This window comes from Argopecten irradians, chromosome 11, assembly GCF_041381155.1.
Source record: "Argopecten irradians isolate NY chromosome 11, Ai_NY, whole genome shotgun sequence".
Classification (NCBI taxonomy): Eukaryota; Metazoa; Mollusca; class Bivalvia; order Pectinida; family Pectinidae; genus Argopecten; species Argopecten irradians.
Window position 1 is genome coordinate 16,755,703 of NC_091144.1, and position 24,647 is coordinate 16,780,349.

The window sequence follows — 24,647 nt, forward strand, 5'->3', positions numbered from 1 at the left end:
GTCCGTAAACAATACTTGATATTTTCTCGAGAAATACTCCACGGATGTTTCTCAAATTTTACATGAATGGTTCCCTTGGTCCCTAGGGGTGCCATGCTGATTTTGAGACTGATCGGGAAAAGGATATGGCCGCCAGGCAGCCATCTTGTATTTTGATAGTTGGAGTTTGGTACTGCTATTTCCCTGCAAGTATAGAAGGGATGTGTCTCAAATTTCATATGTAGGTTTCACTAGGCTCATAGTTGTGCATATTGCATTTTGAGACAGATCGGCCAACAATATGGTCAGCAGGCAGCTATCTTGGATTTTTATAGTTAAAGTTTGTTTCCGCTATGTTTCAGAAAGTGCTAAAGGGATCTATCTCAAATTTCGTATGCAGGTTCCCCTAGGATATTGCATTTTTGGACGAATAATTGAACAAGATGACCAACAGGTCGCTATCTTGTCTTTTAATAAGTGAAGTTACAGTTAAAAAAAATCCGACATATTTTTGTTGGACCTTATACTGACAATAAGTAAACCAGACCAGACTAAGTGCAATGCATTGCGATTGTGAATATCTTTTGTTGGAGGGTACGGTAAATTTTCGTGCTCTCTGTTTGAAATGGTTGTTCGTATGCCCTTTTTCACAGAGGCATAGCGCCAAAGAAACACAACAAACTCCACCTGGTTACATCTCACCTTTCAACCATAGTTTCGCCACCACTAGTATAACCAATGCAAGCAGTGCTGCTAGCAGCCCAGTAAGTAGTCCTTTAACTTACTGACTTTGGATCATATCCTTACCTATCCACTGGATCTCTAAGTATGACCACTAATTTCACGTCCGGCAGAATATGACGTACAAAATGGGCATTGAGCAATTTTGGTTCCTCGTCGTTTTTATTTTCAGGAAAAAGCCACCACCAATTTAGATCCCATAGTGTCGACTGGCTGCCTTCACCTACACATACAACACAAACGGGAATTCAGAATTATTTTTATTGATGTGATACTATGTTACAGCATGCTCATTTTCTCAATACGGTCTCTGTTCTTAAAAAAAGTATTACTTAAATAATAACATTTTCGTTTATCAAGGCCGAAATCAGGAATATTTTATTACGGAATGTTATTTTGTTTCAAACAATTACGACTATCGTTTGAAGCATTCTAGTGTGTGATCTGTCAAAGTTTGCTTTTATCTTTATTGTTCTTTATTTGAAAAGAAAGCAGGTATGTTTATTGGAATGGTCATTTTTATAGTCTCAAATTACATTTGTAGATTGAATATGGAGTCCAAATTATTATTAGGTCATGACCATTCCGTTATTTTGTATGCATTCATTCGGTAACTTTATATAACATTTAGATTTTCAACATGGTTTAGCTTTAGTAAATCGTCACCTTATATAAGATTTTATCATCTTTCAGTTCACAAATTTGTGTTGAGTTTTAAGTGGACCATGCATAAAAACCATTTAAATGTACAGACAAATATGTCTGACGCCTTTGAACATAGATTTTATGTACTGCAAATTTCTTGTTTTTCATGGCTTATTTATGTTTATGTTTATCAAGGCCGAAATCAGGAATATATTTTATTACGGAGTGTTATTTTGTTTCAAACAATTACGACTATCGTTTGAAGCATTCTAGTGTGTGATCTGTCAAAGTTTGCTTTTATCTTTATTGTTCTTTATTTGAAAAGAAAGCAGGTATGTTTATTGGAATGGTCATTTTTATAGTCTCGAATTACAATGTATAAGTAGATTGAATATGGAGTCCAAATTATTATGATGTCATGACCATTCCGTTATTTTGTATGCATTCATTCGGTAACTTTATATAACATTTAAATATTCAACATGGTTTAACTTTAGTAAACCGTCACCTTATATAAGATTTTATCATTTTCCAATTCACAAATTTGTGTTGAGTTTTAAGTGGACCATGCATAAAAATCATTTAAATGTACAGACAAATATATCTGACGCCTTTGAACACAGATTTTATGTACTGTAAATTTCTTGTTTTTCATTGCCTATTTATGTTTATATGGAAACATACCTGCAGGAATCACTAATCACATTTACTAATTACACTGTAAAAATGTGAATTGAAATTGTAGACCACAACGTGACTTAATTATATGACCGTATGTACACATTTCACTGTGGTGTAGATGTAATTATAATGATTGTTGGCAGTACCGCCAAGTCATTTTTAGTTTTTATTCTTCCTTTACAAATAAAACTTATGCATTGCAAGTAATGTAATAATCAAAATGTTTGTCACTTTTGGTGGCGAATAAAATATTAATAGCTCTTCTTGATTTAAATTACGACACATATAACTTTGAAATATTTCACCAAAGAACACCAAGTTGTTCATCTATCTGATACTCATGATCATTTGGTTAATGAGGCATGTAACTTTGGTCCTGTAGGTTACTATAGATACATGTATGGCTATATGTATCTCCTTTCAAAGGCCTTTAAATAGAGTATGCTAAGTACTTGTAACATACAATTCTAAAACCTATCATTTTGAAGTATTGGTAGTATTAAGGTTGCAATCGATTGTCTCCGACGTGCCTCTTGATAGACTTTTAGAGACAATCGTCCCAATATTAGTTCATATTATTAAAATGAGTTGTATAATCTTACCAGTAATTAACTTCATCCTCTGCTCATCACTAGAGTTGTGTATTTTTTGTGCCGCTGGATAAAAATAGTCCACGTATTCTGTAAACGTATGTGGCACTGAAGCTAAAACACAGAGTTTTTTTGTAAATACTACCTGATAGTCTTTGATACAAACAAATATTACAAACAAAGCCTCAAGATCATGAAACACGAAGTCAAAAACAGTCTTACATATATCAAATCACAGATGCCGTCACAAAAACGCACGTCATTTTTGATTGGCTGAGCAGAAACTTAAAAAGAAGAAGATTGAAGTCCAAGCCATGTACTGAGATACAGAACATGAATAGATGGAAACCTTTGAGAGGGAGAGAACATCGTACATGGTGTACGTAACGTTTTAACGGGACTATTAAGCCATCAATGACACACGCGTACTTACTTTTGCATTTCAATCGTCGGAAATCTGAAATATAAAAGGAAAATACATGTTTAGTTGTCATCACATGATTATTGTCACTGATTTTGATCGATTGATCACAGCAATTATAATTATCGTGAAGTGAAGGCTAACTGTATTTGTTAATTATATTCTTTTGTTTTGTTTTGTTTTCTCGCAAATCTCCGTAACTTACAGATCTTAAAGACTCAAAGACTCTTCATATATAGAATGGATTTTCAACCATTTACAAACAAACATGTGAATTACATGGCCTTATCCCTACGAGACGTTGAAAAAATATTTCATGAACCACCAAGTTTTAAGTGCTAACAAACTCTGTTTTCAGTGAAACGCAGCAATCAATTTCATAATACATTTCATGTTAATTAGTATATGTCCAAAATAAACCTATAATTGTAAAGCATGAAAGTTTATATAGGCAATTTAATTCAATAACATTTGACAAAATGTCACATACCAATATCAATGCATAATCTATATATCTGTGTGAAACAATTTCATGTTGAAAAAGAATTGCAGATAAATCAAAACTTAATGAATATGTTCATCTGTGCTTAAAGAAATCCAGAAAAGGAATAATAATAATGTGCCAAACTTCCATTGTAAGATGAATTATGTTTCCCCTTCCGAATTCCAGCAGATAGAGCAGCCATTTTGGATTATGACTGCTTTGGCGGGAAATATATATAGAAGTCATGTGACTCATTTGGTCATGTGACAAGTCATGTGACTTCAGTGGATATTCATTAAAATTCATAAAAATGAATGAAATAGTTTGTCAAGAATTATTCATGAAGTTTATGCATAACTGATTTTCATTAAAATTCTTGAAAATGAATGAAATATTACGTAATCCTTGGATATACCAAATTATCACTTATAACCGCTAAAATAAGAACCGACCTTTTTCGCAATATGTTATATATTAAGTAAATAACTTAAAAGAATTATAACAAGTATGATATAATATTTCTATACCTCTGACCGTGTTTTACACTTTTCTGATGGCTAAACAATGGTGTTCTCTTTCTAATAATCAAATTTGTTCTTACGTGGACAATGGCGGTGTCGTGAGAACCAATGTGGCTCCTTATCAATGCCCGGCAACACCTCTGGATGTTCCACAATGCGGTGAAATAAATCGGTACTTGCGCTTTTAGGTTGACCAATCAACATAAAGTAAGGAAGGCAACGAAGCAAACTGATCTTTTTCTTCCTTTTCTTTTGAGAGTAATACGAACAAACAGTGTTTCTCTTTGAAGTAGATGATTTACATAACGTTTCATCCAAGCCTCTCTTCGATCGTCGTCGTCATCATACCAACAGGGGTTTTTAAATCCAGAAAGAAATACCGGAGGTTTCTACACAAAACAAGTAACGTATGATAGTGAGTGAGTGAGTTTACATATAAATATAGCTCAAAGTACTCATAATATTGATTGGGGAATGACAGTAAGTGAATTTGCGTTTAAATATTTGTCCGTGTATTCATAAAATTGATTGGAAAAAAATAAAATTATAAAAAAAGTAACGCATGATAGTTATTGCTTTACCACGGAATAAGAAATGTGTTCATCTCAATGAAAGTAATATGTTTTTAATTAAATCATAAACCAATAAAATTCCATATATTAAAAATTCTTTTTTCTCGTTTACGCTTGCTTAAACTCAGAGGCTGCCGCGCAAGCACATATGTGCACACACCGTAACACCGTCTATTGTAAGTTGTGCATCCAATTAGGTCTATTGTATCTGTATTGACAAATCTGCAATGTAATTTAATGTATGCAAGAGAAATCATTAATTATACACCAAAAAATAAAATAGTTAATTAATATTCTATAAATAGAATGAAAAAAATACAGTTATTGTAGAACTTCGTGTGTTTTGTTTATGCTAAGGTGACAACGATCGGCCGATATCCGGAGATAGGGGGTAATCGGGAGTGCACCGCTGGTGTTCGCCATTGTTCCGATCAAAAATTTGTCACACATCATCTATAATTACATATATGTAAAAAGGAGGCCGTGCGGTAATCGTACGGCTTCTTTTTTTCAAAGAGAATATTTGGGGGCCGGAATAACGTTGAAAATGGACTCCGTTTAAAAACTGACCTCAGGTCATTTCTCACCGTTGAAAAATGACCCCATAAGAACTCGTTTATCATCTCGATATTTCCCCAATGACTCGATCTAACTTTGGAAAAAATCAAAAAATAAATATCAATATTCAACATCATCATTTCCAATGGCCAAGATTCATTTTTGTACACTTTCATCGATTTGTTACGATATAATGAATAAAAAAAGTGGAGAAAAACCTGACTGACTTTTAGTGAAAAAATCTGTGTCCCTAAAAAATTGAAAATTTGTTTAACAATGCAATTTTCCATTGATTTCCCAACAAAACTTATCAAAGATACAGGTCTATCGTTTAAAACAGTACTTTTATTACCCTAGAGAGGATGAGTTTTCTGTAAAATGAGTAGGTTCTTCAACGATTTTATTTAGATTATATCTATTCATCATGTCTAAAATACGATTAGGATTTAATTTTAGCTGATTTTCATTAAAATCACCTGTGATTATAATGTTATCACTTCTATAGTTCGCGACCATATCTATAGAATGGTCAATTAAATGCTAAGTTTCATGTCCGGAGTCTGGAGGCCTGTAGAAAGTACCAAACATTATAATTTTAGTATTGATTTGTAATTCAATCCAAATACATTCAAGGTTATTTAATTTAAATTCCTGACGACGGATGGCAGTTATAGTCTTGTTTACGTACACTGAAATACCTCCACCAATCCTATCCGACCGTGATTTGATAAATGGGTTGTGGAATTCAGGGTTAAAAAGCTCATTTGATTTTTCTGTGATTGGGGATAACCCGGTCTCTATGAAGGACAGAATATAGTACTGGTGTAATTCACTGAAAATGAAGTCAATTTTTGGCAATAAACTCTGTACATTATAGCGTACAAACGACATAATATATTGGTTAAGAAAATATAAATCAGAGTAATCGGATAGGGAGGAGGAAGATTCAGGACCTGGATTACTTTCGACATCCCCACATCTACAAAGTAATTCTACAAGAAAGGTAAATAATGTCATTAAAGTAGAGATGAAAGATTTCCTACACTACATGTATTTACACACACGTAATAAAATATTGGGTGCATTTTACAACACGATTTAACATAACTTGAATAAAAAAAGACATGCCATCAAAATAACTTACATTGTATGCATCAATATTTTTTACAATTAAAGTATCACAATCGTTCAATTTATGAATAGTGGTATTCTTACAAGGTTTGATTTTTGGAAACATATAAAGAAAAACTAAGACAGGTAAAGCACGAATTTGGTATAAACAAAATAAATTAATACCAAGAATACAAAGTAAATCTAGTTGTTTGCTAAAAGGAAGCCGACTTGACCTCACATGATACAAACCGTTATGTACACGGAGAGATAAATAGTCAACTGGCATTATGTAATATCATAGTCATAATGAGGATATGTCCGTGTCCAAAAATAACCAATTCGTAACAATCGAGGTTCACATGTAAAACAAGGGCACCATTTCGATACAAAACACATTGAATTCATTTCTAAAAGTCTATTTTGTAATTCACCACAAAATAAGAACAGATACACTCATAACAGGAGAGTAAAAAGTAATTTAAGATAAATACAATGCCTCGAATAACCATTGGATACTGAGGGGGCTGCTGGGTTTAGCCTGCTTAGTAAATATAGTTTTACATAGTATACTGATAAGTAACATACTGATTATCATTTGGAAGGTTTAATTCAACCATTTATTACACGAATATTTAATATCTCGTGTCTCTGAAATGGATTTGTATATAAAATAATAGATACCTAGAAGTAGGTTTAGCAAGTAGTATTATGCATTTAACACATTTTTTTTCACCTTGAAAAGGGATAGGGAATGTAAACAAAAGTCATTTAGTAATATGAAAATTATGTGATGTCTTAAAAGATGCTGTAAGATGGAAAAATAGATGAAGTTGCACTTTTACAAGATTGACAACAAAAAATAAACAATAACTAGGTAAGCTAGTTAGACGTACATATTTTACGTATTGATACTGAACATTTCCTATGAACTTTCATTATTGAGTTGGTCACTACTAGGTAATGGACGCGGCTCATTGTAATTGCTTGACATTAAGTGGCCACACCTACACAAGTCCTTCTCCTGAAAAATCTGGTGGATCCGTTCCAAGCGATCTTTCACCATCACTTTATCATCCCATGTCCAGGTCTGGACCATAGAGCTTTGCGGGTTCTTCACTAATTTTCGACAAATGAATGCCAGTCGGTCGCGATATTTGGTCAGATCCTCGTTAACTGATATAGCCTTGGCAACTGAACAATCTCTGAACTTTTTACCATATTTGAATAATGTTCGTTTAGCCTTGTAGTTTCGGAGTCTCATAATGATTTACCCCTCGATTTGGCCGGGTTTCCCACGCGATCTGACCGCTCGATATCCTCGGCAGAAACAGAAATCCCAGCTTTTTCAACGGCATCATGGGTAGTGGTGTTCGCTGATGGGTACTCGGGGACCCCCGAAATTCTTACCAATGGCCTACGGCTATATTGCTCTAAATCGTCCAGTTTTAGTCGTAGGTTTTGGTTTTCCAGCTTTATGGCGTCTAGCTTGGCCCGTAAGTGTGCCGTTTCCTTGTGTAGTATTTCAGTTATATCTTTAAGGATTATGTCGCATATGGCAACAGCTATCTCATTAACATTCTCTGGAGAGAGATTTACGTAAAATTACGTTTGATGACTCCATGTAGGTATCGGTACAGGAGGATAGCCAGCAGCTGTATGGTGGTAGTATTCACCAGGAGGAGGAGGAATGTTACCATGGGAGGGTGTCGACGTCGCCATCGGTAAGTATAGGGCAGGTTGAACAGGGTATGGAAGGTTGTTGGTGTACGAGTTCATGTACTAACAACAGAAATTCCCAAGTCAAACGAAGATTCGAAGTGCGCATCGAAAATGTAAACAAACAAAAGTATACTGGTGTGGAACACCGAGATTTCAAGGGTAGTATATTACCATATCCAGCAATTTGTTACCAACCAGCAGGCCACAAAGGAGTATTATTTCACATTTCTTGCAGAGCGAAGTTTCAAGGTGTTACCAGACCGAAGGTCGGTAACAAACTAGGGTGGAAAGCCTTAGACTCCAAATTTCTAACCCGCCTACCTTCTCGTATATAGTACCATGTAGAGTATGATTTTTATCGTTTTTTAATCTAGACCTCTGAAACGTCTAAAATGGTCTAACGGCACTCAATTGGATCCATGATTATATAATCTGTAACTAATTCTAAAATCCCTATGATAACTTCATCACGCAACAAAGCATTCACTTGTTCGTGATAAGTAACTAGTTCTTCCGTAGTCACTAGAAGTCCTTCCTAAGATCAACGACTAAGGACGCCATGTCTTTTGATGTTGAAAGTCACGTTATCGTCTACTGATTGAAAATGGCGCAGTATGCATATTCAAACACTATATGTACCCTGATTTACTTTTATTGATTTACGAACCTTTAAGATACGGATTATGCAGCTTGAAACGATGTACATAATGTATGAAGGATATGTGGACAATTATGAAAATCTACCGGACACCCGAGTGATTTTAACTTAAAGTTTAAACTCTTCGGGCACCTCACCGATGCTGCCTGAGAGCCTCGGCCACCGGCCAGTGTAACAAAAAAAGGACCTCCGGCCATTTTTCAACGTTGGAAACTGATCCCGAATGGCGTTGAAAATTGATCATGCCGTTGAAAATTGACAGCTTTGAGGGTCAATTCTCAACGACAAGGTTCTTGAAAAATAACCGTTGAAAGATGACCGTGGCATACTCTAAACGGATGGTCTGTTGGAAAATCATCGAGTTACTATGAGTTGTTGCACAAACATAATTCACGAGTTCTATTATCGCCTTTCCCCATATACGCCTCTTCTGTGTCAATATTTAAATTACATAATCACCGAGATTTCAATTGAAATTTTGTATTGCTGTCGTAACAAATAACTCATTTAAACATTTGAGGTGACTGGGCTTTTATTACGGAAAATACGTCATTTCAAAGTTTTCATTTTTCGAAAGTAATGTCCGTTCGTCCGTCCGCCGCCCGTCCGTTCGTGGAAATAATTGTGAGTGTTCTCAATCTTCTTTACAACAACCTAGGATACGACATCACACTCTGAGGTCACTAATGTGGCGCATTATTATCGTAACACAGTGTAAATAAAAAGGAATAGTAGTTATTAACATGCACTTACAGTTTGTATGTTATGTTCACTTCCGAGTACCAGGATGGTACAAGTAGTCTTTTCTAATGTCCCAATCATTATTAAAGTTTTTAAGATTAAGTGATCCCCTTACAAGCAGCAATGCATTTTTTATAAGTGTCATAAGTGGTTTTTAAAGCTGATACATGTATATGATTTTCAGCAATTATTCAGAGTAAATCTAAACAAAACTGCATTAAAATTGTATGCGTAAATTTGGCAAAACAGCATAATTTTTAGCATTACGAGAAAGTTTTTCGAACTTACATGCTAAATTCGCTTTATTCCGCGATTTATTTCTTTCGTACAGCTTTGTCAGTTTTCAACGGCATTCGGGGTCAGTTTTCAACGTCGAAAAATGGCCCGAGGTCAATTTTCAACGAACGTTCATATTCAACGATACACCGGCCATTTCTGGTTTTCGGCTGGGGATCAGGCCAAAATTGTTAAAAATCATGCCGGGAGTACATCCTAAGCATAATCGGAAGGGTTCATAACCAAAGCATAAACTGAAAGCCAGCTGTTTCGGATTCCATAAATTACCCGGCTGTTACATCAATCGTACATGCGTTGAAAAACAAACTAAAGTTCTATTTTATAGGAACACTAAATTAAAAAAAATAGTCGGTCGAAATGTAAACGTAAGGAACAAATTTTACTTTTTGTTGTTTACTGGTGTGTAAACTGCATTTTTGTATGGATATTTTGAATAACGCCCGTGCATTGGTAGCATCCGTATTGAGTAGACAATCAGTATTTTATCATTTGTTTGCTTTTTTGTCTATCTGAATTGATAAAATATCTAGTAGTATGTTCGTGTCATATGCAGAGTCTGTCCCGTCTATCTGTAAGGACGTTTGTACAGACAAATGAACAGACGGATGGAAGGAATAATACGTTGATACCCCTGGGCATCTGGATATATAATCATTTTGATAGTTCGTTCGCTGTTCTTTATTTTTTATTCGTTTGTTGGTTAGTTATTGCTTTCTTTCGTTCCTTCCACTGTTCGTTCGAGCATTACATGTACATGTAGTTCTAATTGAACCGAAGAGTATCCGTATTAAAGCGATCGTCTGTTCGATAACATTACTAGTATCATTTGCTGGATGGAAATCCCGTGAACGCGATCAAATCTAGTTTGAATCAAAACATTTATATACCTTTTGGAAAACTTGCGCAAACTGACTTCCGTATCTTATATTCCAATTTTGCTCTTTCTCTTGGCTCTTTGTGCCATTCCACTGCAGAACTTCCGAATCTACTAAATGTTCGCCAATTCCGTCCACGTTATCTTTGGAATACAGACGCAGCCCATTGAAGTTGTGAAGTTCCACAAATCTTGGTGTGTTTTCACTGGTAAAAGTTAATCCTAAAATGATAGACACCACCACCAGCGTGATAATAATGACACAATACTTTTTAACCATACCATTCAGCATTTTGTATAGGAGGTAGGGATATTTCATGTGCACATGAATACAAATGCCGAATGGACCACAGCTCCTTCTTGAGGGAAGCTTGTTTCAGGAATTCCCAGTTGACTTCGTTCTGTATAACAATAAATCAAAAACAAATTGCGTTATATGTTAGGTATGTTCGAGTTTGACATTTAACGCTGACGTGATAACAAGACGAAGCCTTCTCTTATTCAATACGCTGTCACTCATAACAACTATCTATGACATCTGATCAATGTGTCAATATCTTTCTGCTTGGCATATCATCACGTCACCAAAGGGAGGCTGGAGTTGGTTCCGAGTTCCGAGTTCCGTTTCAAACGAATTTTGTTTTTTAAAATGAAATTTTAAAAATTCAGTTTATGTAATTTGAACTTATTACAAATGTTCTCTGTTGTGTTTTGTCATGGATAATTTGTGATAGAGCTAGTTTAAATACGTTTTCAAATAACATCTATTTCCGTTAATGTAAAACGGAACTCGGAGTTCCGTTTAAGGAAATTCTCTATCATTTTAGATGAAAACAGTCAATGTGCTTTGGACATATAAGAAATGTAGCCTGTTGGCTTTTTAATGGATTTATATTGGTAAATCCACTTTTATTTAGTTTTCGATCAACTCCCATTTCCGAGTTCCGTTTAAGTAAAACGGAACTCGTTTAAGGAAAAATTCTATCATTTTATATGAAATCATTCTATATGCCTATGACATATTAGAAATGTTGCCTGTTGGCTTTTTTAATGGATTAATATTGGTAAATCCACTTTAGTTTAGTTTTCGATCAACTCCCATTTCTGAGTTCTGTTTAAGTAAAACGGAACTCGGAGTTCCGTTTAAGGAAATTTTCTATCATTTTAGATAAAATCATTCTATATGCCTAAGCCATATGAGAAATGTTGCCTGTTGTCTTTTTTCATGGGTTAGTAGTGATGAATCAACTTTAATTTAGTGTTCAATCAACTTTTATTTCCGAGTTGACCGAAAACTAAATTGAAGTGGATTTACCAATATTAAGTAAAACGGAACTCGGAAATGGGAGTTGATCGAAAACTAAATTGAAGTAGATTTACCAATATTAATCCATTAAAAAAGCCAACAGGCAATATTTCTAACATGTCCAAAGCACATTGACTCTTTTCATCTGAAATGATAGAGAATTTCCTTAAACGGAACTCGGAACTGGTTCCAAGTTACGTTTTACATGAACGGAAATAGATGTTATTTGAAAACGTATTTAAACTAGCTCTATCACAAATTATCCATGACAAAACACAACAGAGAACATTTGTAATATGTTCAAATTACATAAACTGAATTTTTAAAATTTTATTTTAAAAAACAAAATCCTTTAACGGAACGAACTCGGAACTCGGAACTCGGAAGCAACTTCAGCCTCCCGTCACGGAATAGGTTATAAAGTTTTATAAATAGGATATCTTCAGCACAGGTAATTTTAATTTTGAAATTGGTCGAGATCCTAAACTCATTACTTAATTAATGTAGTATAACAACATTGCACATTTTTAGGTCGCCCGAGACGAAGTCGCACCTATTCTAATCGTCTTTGTCCGCCGTGTGTCCGTAAACAATTTACATTTTCGACTTCTTCTCCAAAACTGCCGAAGCAAGTTCAACGAAATTTTGCACAAACCTTATAAAGTATAAGGCGAATCAAAACTGTGACTTATACTAAAAGGGGGAAAATTAACTACAATTTCAAAAATCTTCTCCACTCATAGATGTGGTACAATCATAGATTGAACTGTCTCAAGATCACCTACCAAAATTGTGAATTTCATGGCCCTGAGGTCTCACATTTACTATAGCGTATATCGGAAAAACACATTTATGAGCATTATTTGTTCAGTTTTCATGGGAAATGAGTCTCACTTGTCAGAACTATTCGCCTGGAATCACTTTGTAACATATCATATCCGTATAGGTCATGGTTTACCCCCAGCTGCCTAATGGGGGGGGGGGCGCAACGGAAAAAATTACTAAAAAAAACCAAAAAAACCTTCTCCTCTCACAGATGTGGTAGAATCAATGATTGAAAGGTCTCAAGGCCAACTACACAAATCGTGAATTCCATGACCCTGGGGTCTCTGATTTGCCCTTGGAGAGGAGGTCAAATTACTATAGTTTATATAGGAAAAACACATTTTCTATTTTCACTGTTTTTTTAGTCATAGATATTTGGCCAGAACGTCCTTGGAGAAAGGGGAACAGGGTTGGTATAAAGTTTGGCTCCGATCCCTCCGGGGCAAGAGGCGAGGCCCAATGGGGAAATAGACGTAAATCCTTTAAATCGCATATGTCCACTTTACAAAAAGACATAACACGAACATACAGTAGTCTCCCAAAAATTCACCTCGCACTTCACACGTACTATACACCGCACATATGGCAGGCCATCCTTACATGCCCCTGGCTGTATATGACGTTAAGTAATCAAACAAACAAACAAACAAATTCAAACTCGCATTGATATTTTCTTACCTTAAACACCGTTAATTCATTAATGCTAAAAATTTGAGAAAATACTTAACAAAATAGAATATAACTAGAAATTGTCATTGGTCAATTTGGAAGGCTTTTTACCATCCATGAATTTTAGTCAAGGCCATTCATATTCACATACTCTGCAGCCGTTTATTGCAGCATGCCACATGTCCTATATTAGGTCTCAAAGCCTTTCAGAACTTCAAGAAGTAGCGTAAAGAATTAAGAATGATTTAAAATGAAGGTCAATGTCGTTTATATCAACAAACTTGGTAGCCGTTTATAGGACGTCAATTAAATAAACAAACTAACAATCAAACTTGGTAGCATACTACAGACATTAAAATATCTAGACCTTCCAGAACTTAAAGTATTTTTTAAAGATTTAAGGTTATGTGGCTCTCAAATGACCTTGAATGGAGGTCAATGTCATCCATGTTAAGAATATACAGGCTTAATAATAGGTATATAGGCTTTATAGAACTTCACCGAGCTGCAATTAGGGCGTTAGGATATATAGTAAAAGGCGACTAAATTTAAGATTTTATATTTTCTCTTCCCAACTGACTTATTCCTTCCTAACGTCTCACTTAAAATCGTCTCACTCTTGGCCTTCTGTTGAGTTTTCGCCCCTGTGAGGTAGGCTTTGAGTTCTGTTCCCTGGCCGAGACACAACAAAGTCTATAAAAGTGGTAGTTTTTTCTCCAGCTTAGCGTTCAGCATACAGAGAGTGGGACGACTGGTTCGCCCGTTGTTAGTATAATGTGACCGGATGGGGAGTTGCAATTGCCTGATGTATTGGTGGCATGCTTCAGTGATACAGCAATATAACTAGAATTATGTCAAACCGGGAGTAGGACGACTGGTTCTCCCGTTGTCAGTATATTGTGACCGGTTGGAGTTTGTTGCTTGGTGTCGTCGGCGGAAGGGTGTGAAAGACTTCTATAGGTTTATCATAACTCCATTAACGACTAAATGTACTAGAAAATGGTATTTGAGCTTTAACTTTGATACAGAAATGTGGTTCAAAATTTATAATCTTCCAGTTAAGGTAACAAAATATTCCAAATTGATATATTTTCAAGTCATAATTATTCATCATATCTTTGTTACTAATACCTTCCTTCATAAGATAGGAATAAATCCTAGTCCTATGTGTACTTTATGTAATACAGAAAGGGAGACAATTATACATTGCTTGTTGGAATATAAAGAGGTGAAAACTCTTCTTCAGAATTTTGAAACTTTATCAAATTTATTGTTTATCTCTTTTGCATATAATAAAGATTGATTTCTTTTTGGAATAGTTTTACAAAAGTGTAGCTCTGTTGACAATGAAATTTTTATAAATATGAAACAATACATTTAAAAAACCAGATGTCTTAGCAACTCTTTAAATATCGATGCACTTATTAATGTAATTAAGGATATTTTTTAGTTCAAAAGATATGTTTAATAGTCAAAGTGACAATGTTAAAAGGCAATTTGAAATAGGCTGGAGGAAATGGTAACCTTTATTGGACCTTTCAGTTTATACATTTACCCTCGTCTTTCACTTAAGTCTTTTATTACAGCATACTTACTGTACTTTATTTTTTTTATCCTTTGTTGTGGTTTATAAAAAAATAATAGCTGATCAGCACAACGATTTTCCAGAGCAGTTTTTTTTTAAATCTTTAAACTGTAATATACGTGTATGTGTAACGGTACCTCCTCCTCCCTCTTCTTTCTTCTTCCTTCTTATCTCTCTTCTTTAGTACCTTCTTGTATGTCTGTCTGTATATGTGGGTGGGTGGGTGGGTGTGTGTGAGAGAGAGTGAGAGCATTCATATGTGTGCGTTATGGTTTGCTAATACATGTTTGTATGGATATATCTTTATGTGTAAATGTATGTATGTTATGGTGCTATCTATGTTCTGTTATGCTAAGTATTTGTGTGTTATGCAATGCCACTGCCATGATGCTTTTCCATTGTATGTACATGTATGTTTGAATACATGCAGGAATATATGTATGCATGCATATGTATATATTTGCATATGTATATGTGTATGCTTGTGTACACATCTGTTGTTAGAGTATGTTTTTATGCATGTACTTATACATGCATGCACGTATGTATGTATTTCTACATGTTTGTTTGTATATTGTGTCATGTCAGTACACATACATGCATATCATGCAGGGTAACACCATGGCATGCTATGTAATGTATATATGATGTAACATAACGTACACCTTGATGTTTTGAGTATTGTGAGTGAGTGCGTATGCAAGTGTTTGTGTGTTGGTGTCCATTTATATATACTGTGTAAAATGTTAGAAGATATAGCACTATATAAAGTGAAAGAGTTCCACTTTACAAGAATACACAAGAATAACGCAGTCTCCCCAAATATGGACTGCACGTTACATTTACGCTGTTCACTGCATGCATGTGAGGCCTTCCTTGCATGATCCTGGCTGGTAATTAGACGTTAATTAATTAAACAAACAAGGTTGACGACACGAAACATATGACGACCGGCTTTATGAGAATCATCATTTTAATTACGTGTATTTAAAATTGCCCGGTAAGTGACGATTAGAGTGGTGTTGCATCAAACAACAAACCGAGTTGACATGTTTGATGTTTATTGTCAAGTTTTAGGTTACAAACTCTCGAGACTATGTTCTCCTTTCCCAACAGGGGTTTGGGACCGACTAAGGAGTTCATATTTGACAGCCTTACGTTATATTGGTTAAAGGGAAATAACTCCTGAGAATGACACCTGTACATCATCCCGCTATACATATTTACTTATTTGGTTGACATGATAACATAATTTAAGACCAATTATTCAGCGTGGTAATATTTCACTCCTTGAAATTTGCATTTTTTTCGGAATTAATGTGTTTATATATTACACAGGTGATACCGCATACATGTATATAGAATGGCTACACATGGTTTCACTTCAAAATTATAGTATATGTGGACCTTTCGTACATAGATGGAAAGGATGGCTTGATGTGTTTGCTTTAAAGACCCAATAATAGGTTTATTTATAGACATGAGAGATTGAGAAAGTAAAGCAAAGCCGAAATACTTTGAAAAGAAAACAGTGACCCGGCACCTGTCTGGCTTGGGTTTTGAATCTAGGACCCAGAGGTGAGGGAAATAATGTAATTGTGGATAACTACTTGTTCTTTTGACCAAATTTTTAAAAAAAATGTTGGTTTTTTTTCTGACGAAGAAGATTACATGCAGAGTAATGAATCTTTGATGTCATGTTGTACGTTACCTCATAAACCGCTGTTATGATTTAAAACATAAATTATTTCTTGTATTTAGCTATATATTTTATCTAAAGCATCTGCAAATAAGTTTTATACATTCAAAGGAAATTTTAGGAAAGTGATGTGACAAAATGATTTGGCACGATACTATAATATAAACAAAATAGGATTGTTGAAATACAATTTTTCTACACGTTTGCCCAACAAACATTCTCTTCTTTTCGTCATTTAACGGTGATATTACATTCACCAGTGAAACAACGTACAGAAACATAAGTATGAAAATAGTTTGCAAATACCTACATGTATAACACCTGATGACACCTACAAATTCTAAGAATACATGTACGTATCCTAAAATGCAACCTACTGAGTCACGCCGAAAGCAATATATCATCCATACCAGACTTCTGGCACTTCGTTACACTAATCATTCTTAGAAAGATGATGTAATTGGAATCTAGCTTTAAAATGAAATCAAAACGTATGGTTTTTATGTATAATGAAATAGTTTTGACACTGTACATATCTCGAGACAGCTATTGTGTTATAAACTATCAAAAGAATATAATTCCAATCTTTTAAATTGTAAAACAAATGTTAGTATTATACTGGGAATTAAAAAAAACCAATGTAATTAAAAATATATTGATAGCCCGTAATTCTCATTTGTAGTGTTTATTGTAATCCTTGAATTTTATTGTATAAACTAGAGTCGGAGTGACCGAGTGCTCGTGCCTTCCACCACGGGGTTCCGGGTTGGAAACCCACGTTGGATAATTGCAGGATCAATGTGTTTCTGTAGCCTTTCATCAGTTCTTTAGAAATCTGCCATTTGTTATAAATGCCCTTAACGTTAGCTCTAACGGTACGTAGGTTGACTAATTGCAGCGATTACATGCGTATTGATGACATATATTGATGTGTTTAAAGGGTGTGATGCCAGTATATATAGGCGGCAATAGTTCAATGAGGAATGACATCGAAAATGGCAGTAGAATCTGCCAAGCATACCGACCGTACCACAGGCTCTCCAACTACATATATGTATTGGCTGTTCAGCTGAACAGCACCGTCATTGTGGGTTTTATAAACCCAGCATCTTAATACGTTATACTATTTTATGGGGAAAGATGTTTTATTCGGTGGAATTTGTCACTTATTTCCTATGTTGTATTTGATATAACGGTCAACTGCTTTCAGAGGACTTCCAGAATTCATCTCATGACTTGTGGCCAATTATTTATATGTTGTGTTTCTTTTTTGCAAAAATAGTTCTAAAAATTTTATTTAGCTTGTGTAACAGCTACACAAGACACGATGCGAAAAGTCAAGACCAAAGTGTGTGACAGCTACTGAAGACACAGCGCGAAACGACAAGAACGTGCCAAATGTATGGAACTTGCAATGGTCAATGAACAAGATTATTCTATTTGGAAAAAAAATGTTTGAATACTACATGATACATGTATTGTTTTTATATCATAAATAACTGTTACAAAGAAGAACGTTTACAAAACAGACCACTCAATGTGTTTAATACTTTACCATTATTTTGTAAATCTCAATAAATTATCCGTGGGAGAGTTGATAATCCAATCCTATGTTAATTAAACTAACAAAAATGCCAAGGGAGTCAAATTGCAATTCATGATTCATAATTTGACAATGGAACATTTTTTTCTGGAATGATAAGTTATGTTTCGCATAAGTGACAATATTGGTCAGAAGGTACGCATAAATACGTGTTAAGTTGCCTATATACTTCACGAGCAGGGTCCATCTACATATTAATTATTGTTTCATTATGTAAATGATGTAATTAGTTTTGTATTATATTTGAACATGTGTATAAGATAGATTAGCGTAACAAAAGACAATTTAATGAGAATATGATAAATGCCATATGACTTCTTTATTTTAAAGTTGCCTTTTTATTGTACATCTTGTCATTGAAATGATTATGATTTTTATCTCCATTTAAAAAATGTGTTTAAAATACGAAATATCATAGAGGCGACCACATGCTGATTTAAATATATGTATACTAGTACAAATGTATATAATGAGAAATAAAATATATGAATATAATCTAAGCACTGCATGTATGACTCTGAAATTAAAGAAAGCGTCAATTCTGTTAAATTTCTGTCACCACAAACGACAATCCATAACCTTGATCATGAAAGGAAAGTATCCATTGCATCATAATTACGAGCATATTTATTTACCTATTTATCTTGTTTCGGTTTGAGGATAGTTGTGATGGTGAAAACTATCATGTGAACTCTTAAATCTATCAACTTATGATTATAACAGGTCTTTGAAAGGTATTATAGGTAAACTTTAAGTTTATATCGTGGACTTTTATATTATATACGCATTAATGTCACTATTTTTTTTTAAATTTCTTTAGGGTACATGTGTTTGAGCAAAATCTTTTTTGCAAACAGCTATTCTCATTCAAGTTTGCAAGCAGGTTTTTTTTCATATGCTCATTTTTTAATGACTCAGCAGATTTGAAAAAAAGGGAAACTTGTAGGAAACTCAAATTAATATTGAACATATCTGAAATGGGTCCCACCTTTTAAGCGAAACGAAAAACGTCATTGCCGAATATACCATTTGACTACAGTATCGTCGTGGTGTCTTTCCGAACTTAAGTTACAAATATAATTAAGACTCGACCTCGATATTGTTACCATGTGCAGGTGAAGTTAAAATTGGAGTACGTAACATAATATCTATATAATTTCTGACAAGCTTTGTTAAAAGGCGATGTTTGTAAACGTGCCTTCAGTTGAATCCGGTCGCCATAGAAATTAGGATCGTGCGAATGTCTGTACGTTTTGGAATAGTGACACGCTTGCCCTTTTGTACCACCATTATGACGAAATTAAAATTCTTGATCCTACGTCATCTGCAATAAACTTTGGTAAAATATCCACTACACAGAGATCTACATATGAGATGGAACATAGACTCCTAAGAAAGCGAAAGTAGGTATATAAATGTAAAAGAGTATTATAAAATTCAACGGCAACACCCTCAGCATTCATCAAGATAAAAGTCAAGTTAAGCTACAATCGGTTGCTGACAGCGAAGTCACTAGCCTTAAGAAAACATTTTAATGTACACATGCTTAGTATCGGATTGGATCTTGACGTAGCCCTTCCGAATCCCCGGATGGTTGGTTGATCGGGTTTCTAAAAACAACTAGGAGCACTAATGGACAGCCTATCTTACTGAAGCATACGCAAGAGATACCGAACAACAAACCCCATAGGTCACATTATGCTAACATTTGGCAAAAATGTTATCCACTCCCGTTCTGATGAGCGCGAAGCAGGAGAATAAACAAATTTCGAAAGATAGTGCCGGTAATTCTCTGCCAGGGCAGAGTCCTCTGATTATTCATCACAGCGAACGCTCAACTTTCAAAAGTTCGGTGGTTTCAAGAGAGACGTAAGGCAGAAGAAAGGCGGGTAGGAAAAAGAAGAAAAAGGCAATATTCAATGGGGAATAATATTATTGAAGGGTGGTCGCCCTTCTCTGCATTGTACTTTTGGCGCATAATTTAAATGTGGATAATCATAAAAATTTCGAAAATGTACTTATATTTCATACCGCAATGGACCTTATTATACAAGGTGCTGTCACTAAGACGATAGCAGCCCATTTTAACAAAACTGACACAGAAATGACCCTAATGGACTGGAAATACATGGTGCTACTTTCCCATGCTTTATGCATCAGAGAGACTTTCGCTGTGATCGAATTGGCAGATGTTTGTCAATTGCTAATTCAGATATACCCGTGGTCAATCAACCTCATTTAAAGGACATGGTTTTGTATTGTGTTGGATACGACGCTAAATGATAGCTCAGTCAATTCGGTTCCTTCGTCGCCGTCATTGCTCACCTTGTTAAAATTAACTTTGCCCGACTGGATTTCATTTGGCATAAAAAGATGTATTAGCAAGATAAACCTACAATTATTCAACAATGTACATACATTATATGAATGAAGAAGAACAATATAGGCAAATGTCCACGGTTGTCTAATGTGATAAGTATTAAATCTTCAGGTTGTATTAGACTCAATGATACTCTGCCCGAAATATGTTTAGGTATTACATCACAACTTACTAAAATGAGATGGGTGTAAGTCTGTCAGGTTGTGGTGAACGAAATGACACGACTGCACAAGACAATATGATGGTAAGCCATGACTTCATGTCTATTTCCAGCGAATAGAAAAAAACGGCAATTAATTTCTAATTTAATAGCGAAGATAACGTTGCAATAATGTTCATTTTGCGTTTATATTATTAAATATTCAGAGTTCAGTAGTTAAAATAGCGTACATAAATCGGTTTAAGTGCGCAAGCGGTATATGGCAGTATTTTTCTTAGATATACACGTAGAACAGTATGAAACGGCAAATGTGACCACTATTTTAAGACAAAACCAAATAAATGAAAAATGGACCGTCGAAATGACTCCTGTGTTCAAGCCCAACAGAGAGGTATGTGGACTTAAGTGATGGCCGCCAACCTCTATCATCAGTCGTTATTACTAACATTATTATATTTCTATTTAATCGCAAATATGATTATTAACTTCCGCTAATTAATTTACATATATAACATTGATATCTATCATGTATATTGATATCTGAGTAACTTTGTTAAATGGCAATGTTTGTAAACATGCCTTCATTTGAAACTAGTCGCCATAGAAATTACGATCGTGCGAATGTCTGTATGTTTTGAATTAGTGAAACTCTTGCCCTTTTATAAAACCAGTATGACGAAATTGCAGTTCTTAATCCTACGTCATCTTCAATAAACTTTGGAAAAATATCCAAATCTACATATGAGATGGAACATAGACTCCTAAGAAAGCTAAAGGAGGTATATAAATGTAAAAGGGCATTGTAAAATTCAACGACACACCCGTCGGATCGAGACGTAGCCCTTCTAAATCCCCGGATGGTTGGTTGATCGGGGTTCTATGAACAACTAGGAGCACTAATGGACTGCCTATCTTACTGAAGCATACGCAAGAGATACTGAACAACATATCCCATAGGTCACATTAGGCAAAAAAAAATATGTCTGTTTAGGGTTACATTGGCAAAAAATAGGGTCGTTAGGTCGGCATATTTTATTTTCTTAGTGTCTTTCTCTCTAAAATAATAGCCGGAACCGGAGTCTGAAATCGAAATCCCGACTTTTATTTTTTTTCGTAGAAAAGTAGAAAAAAATTAGGGTCGGGGTAAAAAATTAAGGTTGGTCGGGTAACACTAAACAGACATATATATTTTTTATGAGCGCGAAACAGGAGAATAAACAACAATGTACTAAACTTTAGAGTATAGTGCCAGTAATTCTCTGTCAGGGCAGACAACTCAGACTATTCTAGTTCAGCGGCGTCAAGAGGGACGTATGGCAGAAGAAAGGCGGATAGAAAAAAAAGAAGAATTAAAAGACAATATTCAATGAGGAAAACTATCATTGAATGGTGGTCTCCCATCTCTGCATTGTACTTTTGGTGCATAACTTTAATGTGAATATTTATTAAAATTCTGAAGATGTACTTGTATTTCATAACGCAACGGCCCTTACTATATAATGGCTGTCACTAAGACGATAGCTGCCCGTTCCAACAAAACATGGTGCTACTTTCTCATGCATTATGCATCAGAGAGATTTTAGCTGCGATCGCATTGGCTGATTGGCAAGATAGACCTACAACGATATCCATACCTTATATGAATTAAGAAGAACATTATAGGCAAACGTTAACGGTTGCCTAATGTGATAAATATTAGATCTTCTGACTGTATTAGACTCAATGACACTCTGCCCGAAATATGTTATGATATTACATCACATCTTACTTAAAGATGCTCATGCGATGACAAATGGTATGTTTTCTCTATTAAAAACAGGAGCAGACAAATTAGCAATTTTCTTAAGGTACTTAATTTACACTATTAACACCATTAAAAAGATTGAAAAATATGAGCTGCTAATTTTAGTTCAAGATAAAAATATTAAAAATATTTAATTGCATCTAGGAAAAATGCCATGGTACTATGTCCTATATCGAATAAAGTACTCACTGAGCATGTATCAAAAGCAATATAAATTATTTTTTGTGTTAATTAGAGATATATACACACGATTTAACACGAATTATTGTTCAATTGATGAGTATCGTTGGTGCATCTTTTGAATGAGATGGATGTAAGCCAGGTTCTGGTGAACGAGATACCACGACTGTAAAAGACAGAATGATGGTAAGCCATGAGTTTATGTCAATTTCCAGCGAATGCAGAAAAATTATACTAATTTCTAAATTAATAGCGAATCCTATGTTGCAATAATGTTCATTTTGCGTTTAGTAAATATTCTGAGTTCAGTTTTTTTTTCCAAATATGAGCAACATAAAATTTAGTTAAGATAGCGACCTGAAATCGGTATACATATACGATCAGTATTTGGCAGTATTCTGCTTAGAGATAGAACAGTAAAAATTGGCAAGTGTAACCATCATTTTGGAACATAACCAACTAAATAAAAAAATAGACCGTCGCAATGACCCCTGTGTATAGACAATTGAGCCCCAGATAGAATTTTAGGACAAGTTTCAAGTCCAACAGGGATGTATGGAGGACTTTAGCGATGACCACCAATCTCTATCATCAGTCTTTTGTACTAACATTATTATATTTCTACTTCATCGCAAATATTATTATTAACTTCTGTATTTTTTGGAAATGCTTTTGCTTCTTTATCCTACTGATCTGTACCATACTCTTATAAGTGGTTTAGATGGTGTGCTTAGCTTTAATACATTCTGTGGTACTGCTGTCCAAATTTGGCACACCATTTTCGGGATTATCACTGACGTTATAAAACTGGAGGCTGCTCAGGAGAAAAAACCACTGACCAATCACAGACCTGTAAAGGCTTCATTTGAATATTCCAGAGACAAGAACATACCAGAACATACTAAACTTCCAATACAAACTCGTCATAACATTACAATGGATTCCGCCCACAAGAGAGGATAGATATAGACGGAGCGTTATAAATAATATCATCAAACCAAAGCCAGGGTGATAATAAATTTAATTGACGGATAACATCCATTTTTGGAATTGTAAGAAACAGTTTTCAAAATATCAAATCAAACCATGCCGCCAAAGGCACAAAACAGCACCCTCCGCACAGTCAAATACTAACAGTGGCCAAACCAGTCGTCCTTCTTGAGTTATGCTGAACCATTTGTATAAACTACCACATTTACGCCCGAATCCCAGAATTTTCTCATAGAAGCGTGCACTCAACTCAAGGCTCCCAATTTAAGTGATGTCAAGGAGAGGTTAGGAAAAAGGAAGTTAGTTAGCAAAAACTCATTACCATATAACACGCTATATTTTATCACTGGTCCGTCCAGCCATATCATAAATATCGTAAGGTACATGTGTAATAACACAATAGTGACATCACAGGTAGGTTTTACGTCACCATCTATATATGACGTCGCATGGTTGTCTCAGTCGACGGAAATGTCACATCCGAGCCGGATTTCTACTGTTTTATATAGAGACAAAAGTTTACTTACATTTATATTATTAAAAGTTATGTGATAAATAGAATCTTACACTCTGTGATATCAAATTTATCAAACTCGTTTAATAGTCTGATATGCCACTCGCCTAAATGCTCACGGCATATCAATTTATTGGATAAATTTCATATCATATAGCCACTCATGTAAAATCATCTATATTTTTAATATCGAACAATTTTCTATGTACATGTAACATTAGGCATTAAAGATTATTTTCAACAAAAGATTGACATATACATTTGAAATGATGATTTTTCAGTTACAAAATTTTGGGAATATAAATTGTTTATTATCATCATGACAGTAACATGGTGAT

General features: G+C 34.8%; 1 long non-coding RNA gene across 1 annotated transcript in view; it reads right to left on the reverse strand.

The window, feature by feature from the left end:
- Positions 1–4,350: 4,350 nt before the first annotated feature.
- The window catches only part of LOC138334861 (uncharacterized), a 52,364-nt gene continuing 32,067 nt past the window's right edge, over positions 4,351–24,647 (reverse strand). The window contains exons 3-4 of the long non-coding RNA XR_011210199.1: positions 10,608–10,995; positions 4,351–4,451 (exon numbers count right to left, since the gene is read on the reverse strand). This is a non-coding gene — a long non-coding RNA (uncharacterized lncRNA). The remainder of the gene's footprint in view (positions 4,452–10,607; positions 10,996–24,647) is intronic.